The sequence below is a fragment of the Eptatretus burgeri genome, chromosome 1 (assembly GCF_056783735.1).
Source record: "Eptatretus burgeri isolate ZD-2024b chromosome 1, Ebu_testis_v1, whole genome shotgun sequence".
Taxonomy (NCBI): Eukaryota; Metazoa; Chordata; class Myxini; order Myxiniformes; family Myxinidae; genus Eptatretus; species Eptatretus burgeri.
This window is the reverse complement of record NC_140961.1, coordinates 156845691-156857498: the sequence shown is the minus strand read 5'-3', so window position 1 is coordinate 156857498 and position 11808 is coordinate 156845691. Positions and strand designations below refer to the sequence as shown.

Here is an 11808-nt window from a genome sequence, read left to right as displayed (position 1 = left end):
CTTATCTTTCCCCATCGAAAAGCATGATCTTTTCTATCACTGCTAATCCACCTGAACCCACCTCCTTCAAACTCCTGTTGTGTGAGGACCTGAAAGTCCCTATGGTGTCCATCTTGTTTACCAAGTGTTCCCCACCCCATCCCTCTCCCTTCCACAGATCTAATGTCTCTGTTCCACACTGTTTTGTCCTTCCCTCTCTCACCGCTCTTGTCTCCTGCCCCCTTGTTGTGTGTTGTGTGTTCGCTCTCATACGAGCCTCGACAATGGACACAAAAAAACATTATTTTTTCTTACCTGTCACACAATGATTGGCTGTTTATAAATAGTAATGTTTCTGCAAATCTCCTTTGTGGTTCTCCTTTTCGTGTACTTCAAGCATGTGGAACTTTGTGTGGAACTTGTGAATCGACCCATTATAAATGTCATCTCTAATTGATTGATGTATCGAGCGGCCCAGCATCCTGTCATTTTGAAAAGAATGATGAGCGACTGCAGCTCATTCAATAAGCTATTGCGGGATATAAAAAGATGCGTTTCATACTTGTCTCGTCAATTGAAAAGTAAGTTTTTAAAAAAAAAAATACAGCAAAGCGAGTCCCCAGGTTCCGAACAATCGTTCATCCAGTAAGTAAATCGAATTCGGTGTGCTTTAGAAAAGTTATGTTTCTTTCCATGAGCTTCAAAGCAAAAAAAACTTGATAAAATAAACCTGCAAATTGAAAACTACATTCCAATGAGGTGTAACATTAGAAGCAAAAAGAAGCCAGGGTGGTTGAGCAGTGAGAGAATGAACGTTATCAAGGAAAAGCATAAGGCATTATTAGGATTAAAAGAAAAGGTTAGATTTATATCAAAATCGGAGTAAACAGAGGCAAGTTAAGAAAATAACTTGGCAAGCCAAAAGAGCATATGAGAAGGACATGGCTAAGAATATTAAACATAATAGCAAGGCTTTCTTTCAGCACATCAGGGGAAAAGAAAAGGTTAAGTACCTGTGTGGGCCCATTGAGGAATAGCACCGGGAAAGTGGTTCGTGATGAAAGTGAGATGGCATGCTTATTGAACAGGTATTTTGCTTCAACTTTTACACAAGAACAGGCAGGAGAATTGCCAGGAGCTGAGAGTATTTGTCAAGGAGGTGAGAAAGGGCTTTTACAGAAGATCCAGGTTGGAGTGGAGGAAGTAAAGGAACAGCGAAGAAATCTAAGAGAAGATAAGGCTCCTGGTCCAAATAATATGTAACTGAGAGTAATAATGGAGGTGGCTGAGCAGGTAAGCAAGATGTTAACGGATATTTTCAATGGTTCACTGGAGTCAGGAGAGGTACCGGAGGATTGGAGAGTAGCAAATGTAACACCATTATTTAATAAAGGATCCAGAGAATAATTGGGAAACTATAGACCTGTTAGTTTGACTTCAGTTGTGGGGAAGATGTTGGAGACATTAATTAAGGACCAGATGAAGAACCATTTTAAACAAATAAAAACTAATTAAAAGTAGTCAGCATGGGTTTACCAAAGATAGTTCCTGTCTCACAAATATTTTGAGCTATATGAATCAGTGTCTGATTGGGTGAATGATGGAAAGGCAATAGACATAGTATATCTAGAAATTAAGAAGGCATTTGACAAGGTACCACATCGGAGGTTGTTAGCCTAAGTGAGGGCTTGTGGAGTGGAGTGGCTGGTCATATACTGTAGCTAATTGGATTGCAAATTTGCTTAGTGATAGGAAGCAAAGCGTGGCTGTGAGTGGGAGGATGTCATGCTGGGAGGAGGTAAAAAGTGGGGCACCTCAGGGATCAATAATCAGACCATTACTATTCATTATTTACATCAATGATTTGGATAGTGGGGTGATATATATCTTCTTCTTCTTTCGGCTGCTCCCCTTAGGGGTCGCCACAGCGGATCATCCATTATGATCCGCATAGTGATTTGGCACATGTTTTACGCCGGATGCCCTTCCTGACGCAACCCTGGTCGCCTCTTACGACACAGGGATATGGTACACCTATTTTAACCGGGGTATACACCGGCCCAGTATACTGGTACTCATTTCGCCGACCTCGAAAGGATGACAGGCTGAGTCAACCCCCTGGTGTATTAATTCAGTGGCTCAACGGGGCTTGAACTCAGGACCTTTTGGATCCCAAGCCGCTGCCCTAACCACTGCGCCAACACCAGGCTTAGTGGGGTGATATATATATATATATATATATATATATATATATATATATATATATATATATATATATATATATATATATATATATATATATATATATATATATATATATATATATATATATATATATATATATATATATATATATATATATATATATATATATGAGCCTGGTGTTGGCGCAGTGGTTAGGGCAGTGGCTTGGGATCCAAAAGGTCCTGAGTTCGAGCCCCGTTGGGCCACTGAATTAACACACCAGGGGGTTGACTCAGCCTGTCATCCTTCCGAGGTCGGCGAAATGAGTACCAGAATACTGGGCCGGTGTATACCCCGGTTAAAATAGGTGTACCATATCCCTGTGTCGTAAGAGGCGACCAGGGTTGCATCAGGAAGGGCATCCGGCATAAAACATGTGCCAAATCATGATGCGGATCATACGGATGATCCGCTGTAGCGACCCCTAATGGGAGCAGCCAAAAGAATAAGAAGAAGAAGATATATATATATATATATATATATATATATATATATATATATATATATATATATATATAAATATATATATAAATATATATATATATATATATATATATAAATATATATAAATATATATAAATATAAATATATATATATATATATATATGTCTGCATATAATAGGTGTGTGTGTGTGTGTGTGTGTGTGTGTGTGTGTGTGTGTGTGTGTGTGCACGTGTGCGTGTGTGTGTGTGTATGCGCATGGTCAGTCAAGACATAACATATTCTCTTTGTGAACTCCCATTCCACATCACCTTTCTTTCACATTTTTCCCCCCAATCTCTTTCAGTCGCTGTCCCCTCCAAAGACAGTGCAGCACTCTCTTCTCCTGCCTGTGTCTCTCTGTCTCTGTCTCTCACCCCGCTCCTCACACTCCCTCCCTCCAGGAGTGTTTTGCGACGTATGATGAGGCATCAGTCCCGTTCCTCGCTTTCCCCTCCCCTCCCTTTCCTCACTCTCCGCTCTCCTCCACTCCCCTTCCTTACTCTCCCCTACCCTCCCCTCTACTCCTCGCCCCTCTCCTCCCCCTCCCTCCCTCACTTTCCCCTCCCCTCCCCTCTCCTCACTCGCTCTCCCCTTTCCTCCCCTCCCATTCCTCATTCTACCCTCCTCTCCCTTGCTCTCCCCTCTCTTCTCCTCCCCTCCCTCACTCTCCCCTCCCTCACTTCCTCTCTCCTCCCTCCCTCCCTCTTCCTTCCCTTCCATCTCCCCTCCCTCTTGCCTGCTCTCCCCTCCCCTCCCTTGCTCACTCTCCCCTCCCATCCCCTTGCTCCACTCACTCTGCCATCTCTCCCCTCCATCGCTCGCTCTCCCCTACCCTCCTCTCTCTCTCCTCTCCTCCCCTGCTCTCCACTCCCTCACTCTCCCCTCCCTCCCCGTGCTCACTCCTCCTCCCTTTTTCCTCTCATGCTCTCACCTCCCATCCCCTCCCTTCCCTCCCTCTCCCCTCCATCAAATATGTGTGCAAATATGTCAACAAAGGATCTTAAAGGCTGTGTTTGTCCAGACGATGGTTGGGACTGTGAATGATGAGGTTCGGCAATATAAATTGGGAAGATACATCAGCAGCAATGAAGCCATCTGGAGGATCCTGAACTTCCTAATTCATGAGCGACATCACACTGTGGTTCATCTCAGTGTGCACCTTGAGAATGGCCAGAGTCTGTAATTCACTGAGGCGAATGTACACGAGTGCTTACAAGTCTCACAAGACACAATGTCACTGCTTTCTTCAATCTCTGCCAAGATTGTGAATTTGCTGAGAGACTGTTGTACAATGAGACACCCAAGTATGAGACATGGAGCGTTGGCAGCAAGAAGTGGGCATGCCACAAAGCAGGACAAACTGTAGCAGACCACCTTGGCATAAATGCCAGTGATGCGCTCGGTCATGTGTAAACTGTACATCCTATCAATTTTGAATGGTTTTACCTGACACTGCTTCTGCATGAGGTCAAAGGTCAAACACCATTTGAGGACTTGCAAACAGTGGATGCCACAATCTGTGAAACCTACAAGCAGGCTTGCTAGCTAAGAGGACTCCTGGAGGATGAGACACACTGGAACAGCACATTGGAGTAGACAATGCAAATCGATCACCATGGATACTGCAAAACCTGTTTGCCATCATGTTGAAGACATGTGCCATGTCAAATCCTCAACATCTATGGGACAACTACAAGGAGAATCCTCACCTGGAACATTTTGCATCAAGCACAAGTGCAAAATCCTAACCTGGAACTGGAGTACAGTGATGCCATCTTCAATCAAGTTCTCATTATCATTGAAGATAGGATCAAGGTGTGGAAGAAAATAATTATATTAATGTACTCTCAATTATAATTGTTGCTGGTGCTTTATAAATATAATTTTTATGTTATAAGTCGAATTGGCTGTCAGTTATGCTTCCTTGTAGCCAAGTCTTTTGACCTAAATGTTGAAAAAAGGAATGTCTCGCTATGGAACAAGGTGACCTGGTTGATAACGATGCAACTTTTGCCATGATTACGTCATTCGCTTTTCACCTAGTAGACACGTATTGCAGTTGAAGTTATTTTGTCTGAGGCTTATCAGCCCCCTCCACTCCCATAAGAACATATAAATGCCAGGAAATGTAATCTTATTTTAGTGCAAATCATTGTGGATGCTTACATCTCAGTGTTTTGAACTCCATTGTACCATGTTAATAAAATTTTGGATGTCATGTACTTTTCGTTGTGGACAGTTAATTAATTGTGGCTTTCATTTGAGTAACAGGATTTACATCGAGTAGGTTAAAACATTAAATGCAAAATTATACAACAATTGGTGCCGTGACACGGAGGTACTAAATTCCTGGAGGCAGTCCATGGTCCGGAGGGACGGCGAATGCCAACGAGATGCAATCCCTGACGGCGGGGCTGTTCTTAGCGGGCAACGTATTTTGAACAAAGGAAAGTACATGTCAGATAATTTTATTGGAGGCCTGGGAGGATCCTACGGTCTGGGACCCCTTCAGCCTGGGGCTGAACAGAGATCAGGGATCTTTTGACGGGAAGCTGGAGTCTTCGCCATACCTTGAGTGAGTTCGTTACTCGCCTCATGGTGCTATACTGGGTACAGTAGAGGCATTGGGGAAAATCCAATCCCCTCTGGCCAAAGGGAGTGATGTTGGAATACCACCTCTGCGAGGGGTTCGAGACGAAGCTCGATGTGTGAGTGTGTGAGTGTGATTGTTATGTGATTGTGTGGATTGAGTTTATGTGGTTCGAATGATAAGTGCTATAGAATTGCTATATTACAGTGCTGGCCAGCATTTATTGTATTTGAGCATTTATTGTATTTTCGCAATATTGAAGTGCATACTCTTTCGTATTTCTGACGTGTGGTTTGAAAGATAGGAAATGCTGTTAAAGAGTGATGAGATTGTATATACCGAAGTGACATGGCACAGTCCACGGAGAGGGACATGCGCGAGATATATGTTTGCTAAATACGAACCTGATTCTGTGAAAGACGTTGCAAATTGGTGCGTTTGGACGATGAACCATAAATTGCCTTTTCCTGAGAAAGCTACGTTTGATCGAGATTGTTTGAATCATCTGGGGAAAGTTCTGGAGGGAAATGAAGAGGATCAACGAGGAGCCAGAGGAGTACTTAAAGAGGAGATAAGGAAAGCTTGGAGAGAAGGGAGTGCAGACACAACGCAGAGAGAGGGCTCCTCTTGGTGACAGGTTCGGAGTGCAGACCCGATCCAGAAAGGCCACGTTGAAGGCTGCGTTCAGTTCGCAGTCTCTCTGGAGGCGAGCAAGCAATATATCGAACAGCATCATGCTGAGACTGAGTTCCGACCCAGGTAAACAGCCAAGGTAAACGAGCAAGGTGAATGGTTAAGTGGGAAATTAATAAGTGTTATGAATGTTTGTTGAGTTACCTGTTTGTATTTATGTTTGTTCATTGTACTCATTGGAGGTTTGCTTTCTGTGAGGCTGTTGCATTGTATTGTGTGGAGGTGTTACGGATTTGTGAATGCTTTTTGATTGGAAAGGTTGAGTTTTATGTTAAGAACGCAAGTTGAGTGTTCCAACCTGGAACTCTTGCATGTTTGTATTCATATCTGATTTGTATGCACACTGATTCGCATTGATCTGCATGTGGTGCTGAGTGAGTGGAGAAATGGAACGTGTGCGAGTCCAATAGATTTCATTGGAATAAAACGTGCTCTATTGTGTATTGTGACCTGTGAAGCTTATGGAAATGCATGAGTACGGAAAATGGAGACAAAGGTTGGTCGTCACCGTAGACTGTGAAGACTCTGGTTGAGGTGAGATGCAAACACTGATTCCACATGAAAAAAAAGGATGACGACTGGCGCCGCATGTGCTGCTGATTTAAAGTGCGGGCGGATGTTGTTGAGAGTGTGTTGGGACCGGATCGAGAGTGTGTGTGTGTGTGAATTCAAACTTGGTGAAAATCTGAATTGGAAATTATATTGTAACAATTATAGAAACTTCAGCCAGGGAGTGAAGGCAGCCTGGCTGTTCGTGGTTTTGTGCTGATAAAAAACCAAGGTCACAAATCTCCTTGAACTGGCTTTCTCACTGTTTCATAACTGTGTTTGCTGTTTTGGCTTTGAACACTGTACGTTGCATACATGACAAATGGATTGTCTCCTCGGAGCATCATTTGAAGACCTGTTATAATAATAATAATAATAATAATAATAATAATAATAATAATGATGATGCATGCATGATAGTCTTGGGGTAACAAGTTAAATCTGGAGGCCATTTTGGCTTGTGGCTACTTTGGTGTGGTGCCGATAAATTCACATGTCGTGACCAGTGACGTGCGAGAAATGTTTCCAAAATTCGATTTGATTCATGCTTAAAATCTTATCAAAATGTAGAGAAGTGATTTGGAATGATTTTAAAGTGATTTGTAAAGGAGTTGTGTATGATTTGGTGCATTGGAATGAATGAGGATTTATAACCTCCCACCAGCATTCCGGTGGAGAGTGATCAATCAATTATCCCTCGGATGGACGTGAAATTAGGCATGCTGTCTTCATTAGTCTATGAATGTTAAAGTTAATAAATAACATTGGTTGATGGATGTTAAAGACAAATTCCTGCCAAAACTACTCCTGGGAAGGCAATGGCAAATAACCCAGTGCAACCCTTTAATCGATTCAGGCAGGCAAATTCATTGCATATATGAATGAAATAAGTTACCTCTTAAAATGATTGAGATCAATCGAGAGGTAGCGGGAACCAATCTGTTAACCAAGTGCATCAACTGGTGAAGAAAATTGGGTTAAAATCCAGATAAAGCTGGTGCACAGACTGGCTGTCTAGTCCGTTGCAGGCCTATCAGAGGAAAAAAAAAACCCAAGGTCATGAAACTGGAATGTTTGTGTTTTACGGGCAAGGAAGAATAAATGTGTGGTCCCTACCTTGGATAGATGCTGAAGAATTTATTTTTGATTTTATTGATTTTAAAAGAAAATATTTTATTGTCACAATGATAGACCATAAAGCTGTTTAAATGAGATTGGAAGGAAAGTACTCAACGGTGGAGTATGAGAAGCACCAGCTGAGTGAGGTGCAGGGCAGAGCAACACCAAACAAAGGGAAAACTGAATGCTACAATGGAGGTCAAAGGGGATTTAAATGCTATTCAATTGATGACTCAACTTTCACCTTGATTTGCACAATTTTTGTACACCTGTTTAAAACAGAGGTTTAAACTGTATTTATTTTTTTGATAAAGGAAATGAATTTGTATTGAAAAGGTCAGAGTACGTGATTAGATGGCTGAGTAAGTGAGTTGGTTATATTGCAGCATGTTGCTGTTTTGGTGAAAGAGAAATGGACAAGATGGGCAATGTCAGAGATTTAAAATGTTGATGGAATTCTGAATAGTGATTAGAGTGATTGGTTCAACATTATTTTTCCGAGATATTTCAGTTCCATTGACCACGAAAGAAAAGGAGGCTCATCAGGTTAATTAAACAACGTTAGCATTTGGTATTGTTTAAACTGTTTGGAGAAATTTGTAACCATGTTGTCAAGCTTTTGATCCCAAATGGACGCTTTGCAGCCGAGGTGTGGTCTGCAGCTCGGCACCTCAATGTCATGGCTGAGCAGAGCAGAGTGGAGATGGAAGAGTGCAGAGCTGAGAGCCTGAAAAAGACTTCCAAAAGAATCACTCTGTGACTAAAATAATAGCCAAGCTACTCTTGTTTAATTACCCTTATGAATTAATGTAAGAATGTGCAACCGAGCTTTGAATTATTTTGGGAATCTATTTTGTGAATTATTATAACCTAGAACACCAGTGTGTTTTTGACCTGTATGGTAGTGATGGGGATAATGTTATGGTCAAAAGGACCAACAAGTGTCACTTGTGGTAACGTCTTAATGTAAATATGGGAAACAGTTGGTAACGAGTGGAGGTTGTGTATGGTAACTGTGTTAATTACTTTCAGACTAAGCTCATTTAAAAAAAGGAACTCATTGAGAACGAACCATCATGTTTTTTTTTGGTTATAATTGATATAATCATTTGCTTTGAGATTACAAATTGAGAAACCTTTCATCATATAAGTCTCATAATCCTAATTTAAATGTATTGGGGTCTTCAAGTGACAGAGTAATGATTGGTTATTTCACAGTTCGGTTATTAATAACTTGTATTTATTGATTAATATGTTGTCAATCACTGTAGCTAGGGACCTTTTGATCTGTTAATTGAGGATAGGGAAAAGTTACTGAGAATTGAATCAAGATAATAATATATTAAGTTGAAGTACTTACATAATATTGAAAGGGGGTCTGCATTATTAAATTGATCAACAAATTGGTCAACATTACATATGAGGAATCATAAGTTAACTGCAAGGGAAAATCAAGTTATGAGGGGAGAACAGCATGGTATTTACAGAACCATAATGCAGAATGACTGAAAGAATCGCGAGACCAACAGCAATCATGAAATCAATTAAATGGAATTCGGAATTGCACCATGTATTGTAACTGTATTGCTCTCACTGATTATGAGCTGGTACTGACCTGACTGTAATTTATATAAAATGGCTCTACAATTTGTAGAAAGTCAAGCAAAAGGATAAACAAGAATTATGCGGAGTACAGAAGGCATGACAATGAAATAAATGTTAAATCGGTCAGAATAAAAGAATTATATTATTGAAAAGAGTGCAATTATGCTACAAGCCAATTTAAATCTTACCTGTGTTATCTGTCTTCTGATTAATTAGACAGGTGCATGATTTTGATTAAGTGCTACTTCTTGTACGTTTACTTAAGTAAGTTGAGGTATTTCTAATGCTGACTTGAGCATCTTTCATCAGTCCGGAAGTGCTAAGTTAGCTGGAAATAAATAAATAAATAATGGCGGTTGCTCTGGAACGACTTGCAAATGAAACAGTGAATTTCTTAGCAGATATGAATGTTAAAATAGTAACTGTGCAAAATCGACTTGAAAGAAGTAGCTAACTTTCATAATTATTGTACAGGTGATGGAATATTTTTGGTGAAAAGAATTATTGATTGCAAATTGGAACCCTGATAAAGACTGTTGCCCTTTCTACATGGAAATAGCAAAGGAGATGAATGTGTTGAGTGTACATACAACTGAGATTTCTGCATATTTTAACATGTTGTTTAGGGGGAAAAACAAGGAAAGGGATAAAATATTGATATAACATATAATGCAAGTTGAATGCTTCTGTAAGAACCTTTGTCAGTCTTGGTGAAATACATGAGCCCATGACGTTTATGGATTGGCATGTTTAATCGATGCTTAACCTTGAATTTGTTTGTTTTGGAGCGTTGAGAGCAGTTGAACCATACAATGTACGATTTTGTCTTATGAAGCTTTGGAAGAATTTCCACCGAAAGATTGGACGATGGGGAGAACCCAGATTTGGGTGATTGGGCATTCAACACGTGATCATGAAACTACGCCCTTCCGGGGAAGATAAGATGAGCAATATGGTGAAATGGAAGAAGAAAAAAACCCACTGAAGAGAAGGTTGGACAAGTCAAACCACAGCAAGGCAAAGTCTTAACGTCGCAGTTGCGTGGTGTCAGGCAGGTCAGGCAAGCCTGGAGGAATGTTCTCAACCACACTCACAAATTGCTGCTCTGCAAATACATCGGGACCTTGCCGTGGTTCCTTCACTGCACGACGAAGGCTCTGAAGGTCCACACGGCGAGTCATCTGCAACATCTGTTCAATGGTGCGGGTGGGGATCGTGCAGCGATCACGGCTGCATCCAACGTACACAGCTCACTTGGTGAAACAAACCTGATTGCACAAACTGCTGCTAAGAGGCCCCGAACTCTGCTGGGGATGGATCTCTGGGTCACCTCTCGAGTCCTTTTCTTCTCCTTCATCCCAATGTTGGGCCCAAGCTTGTACCTGCCAATATATACCTTCTATGCAGCTCAAGGAGTGCCTCGACTGTGTTTCGCGTTGGGTGCTGCTCTATCTACACCCTGACCTGCTTATCTTCTGACTTCGGGTAGCATGTCCTTTTGATTTGTGACACATGCTGATGAACAGGCCATGAATTAAATGGAAACATACTCATTCACCTGGCTGGGACACTATTGAAATGGTCGTTATCCAGCATTCTTCTGAGATGAGCACTCGATGCCATTGTTGATTGAACTTGTACAACGAATATCTTTTCTCCTCCAGGAACGGGGTATGGTGATCATGTGTAATATAATTATTCAAATTTTCCTGATAAGGAAAAAGGGGGGAATTGTGGAAGAAAATAATTATAGTAATGTACTCTCAATTATAATTGTTGCTGGTGCTTTATAAATTTAATTTTTATGTTATAAGTCAAATTTGCTGTCAGTTATGCTTCCTTGTCACCAAGTCTTTGACCTAAATGTTGCTAAAAGGAATGTCTCGCTATGGAATAAGGTGACCTGGTTGATAATGCTGCAACTCTTGCCATGATTACGTCATTCGCTTTTCACCTCGTAGACACGAATTGCAGTTGGAGTTATTTTCCCTTTGGCTTATCAGCCCCCCTCCACTCCCATAAGAACATATACATGCCAGGAAATGTAATCTTAGTTTCGTGCAAATCATTGTGGATGCTTACCTCAGTGTTTTGAACTCCATAGTACTATGTTAATAAAATTATCTGATGTAATGTACTTTCCGTTGTGGCTTTCATTTGAGTAACAGGATTTCCCTCGAGTAGGTTAAAATGTTAACTACAAAATTATACAACAAAGGCTTTGGGTGGCTCTGACGATTTGTTAGGACACTGAGATTTGTTTCAGAGACACTGAAAAAAGTAAAGCTCCTGCAGGAGTGTTGGCTTATTGTATCGGATGAGTGTACAATGTCTCTGAAAGCTGCCTTCGAGGCTCTTGATCACTCCTTGCAAGATCTTCGACGTAATGACAAAATAATGGGTGGAGTGACTCGTGTTGGCTGGGGATTTTCGACAGACACTTTCAGTCATTCCACATGGAACCAAAGCTGATGAACTGCAGGCCAATCTCAAAGCCTCATACATTTGGACCAACATTCAGTGACTCATCCAAATGACCAACATG

The 11808-nt window shown here is 41.1% G+C and overlaps 1 long non-coding RNA gene across 1 annotated transcript; it reads left to right on the top strand.

Annotated features, from left to right (window-relative positions):
- Positions 1 to 4981: 4981 nt before the first annotated feature.
- Positions 4982 to 11358, top strand: LOC147035831 (uncharacterized). The gene is made up of 3 exons (XR_015062840.1): positions 4982 to 5282; positions 6449 to 6524; positions 10099 to 11358. It is a non-coding gene; the product is annotated as an uncharacterized LOC147035831 (long non-coding RNA).
- Positions 11359 to 11808: the final 450 nt, after the last annotated feature.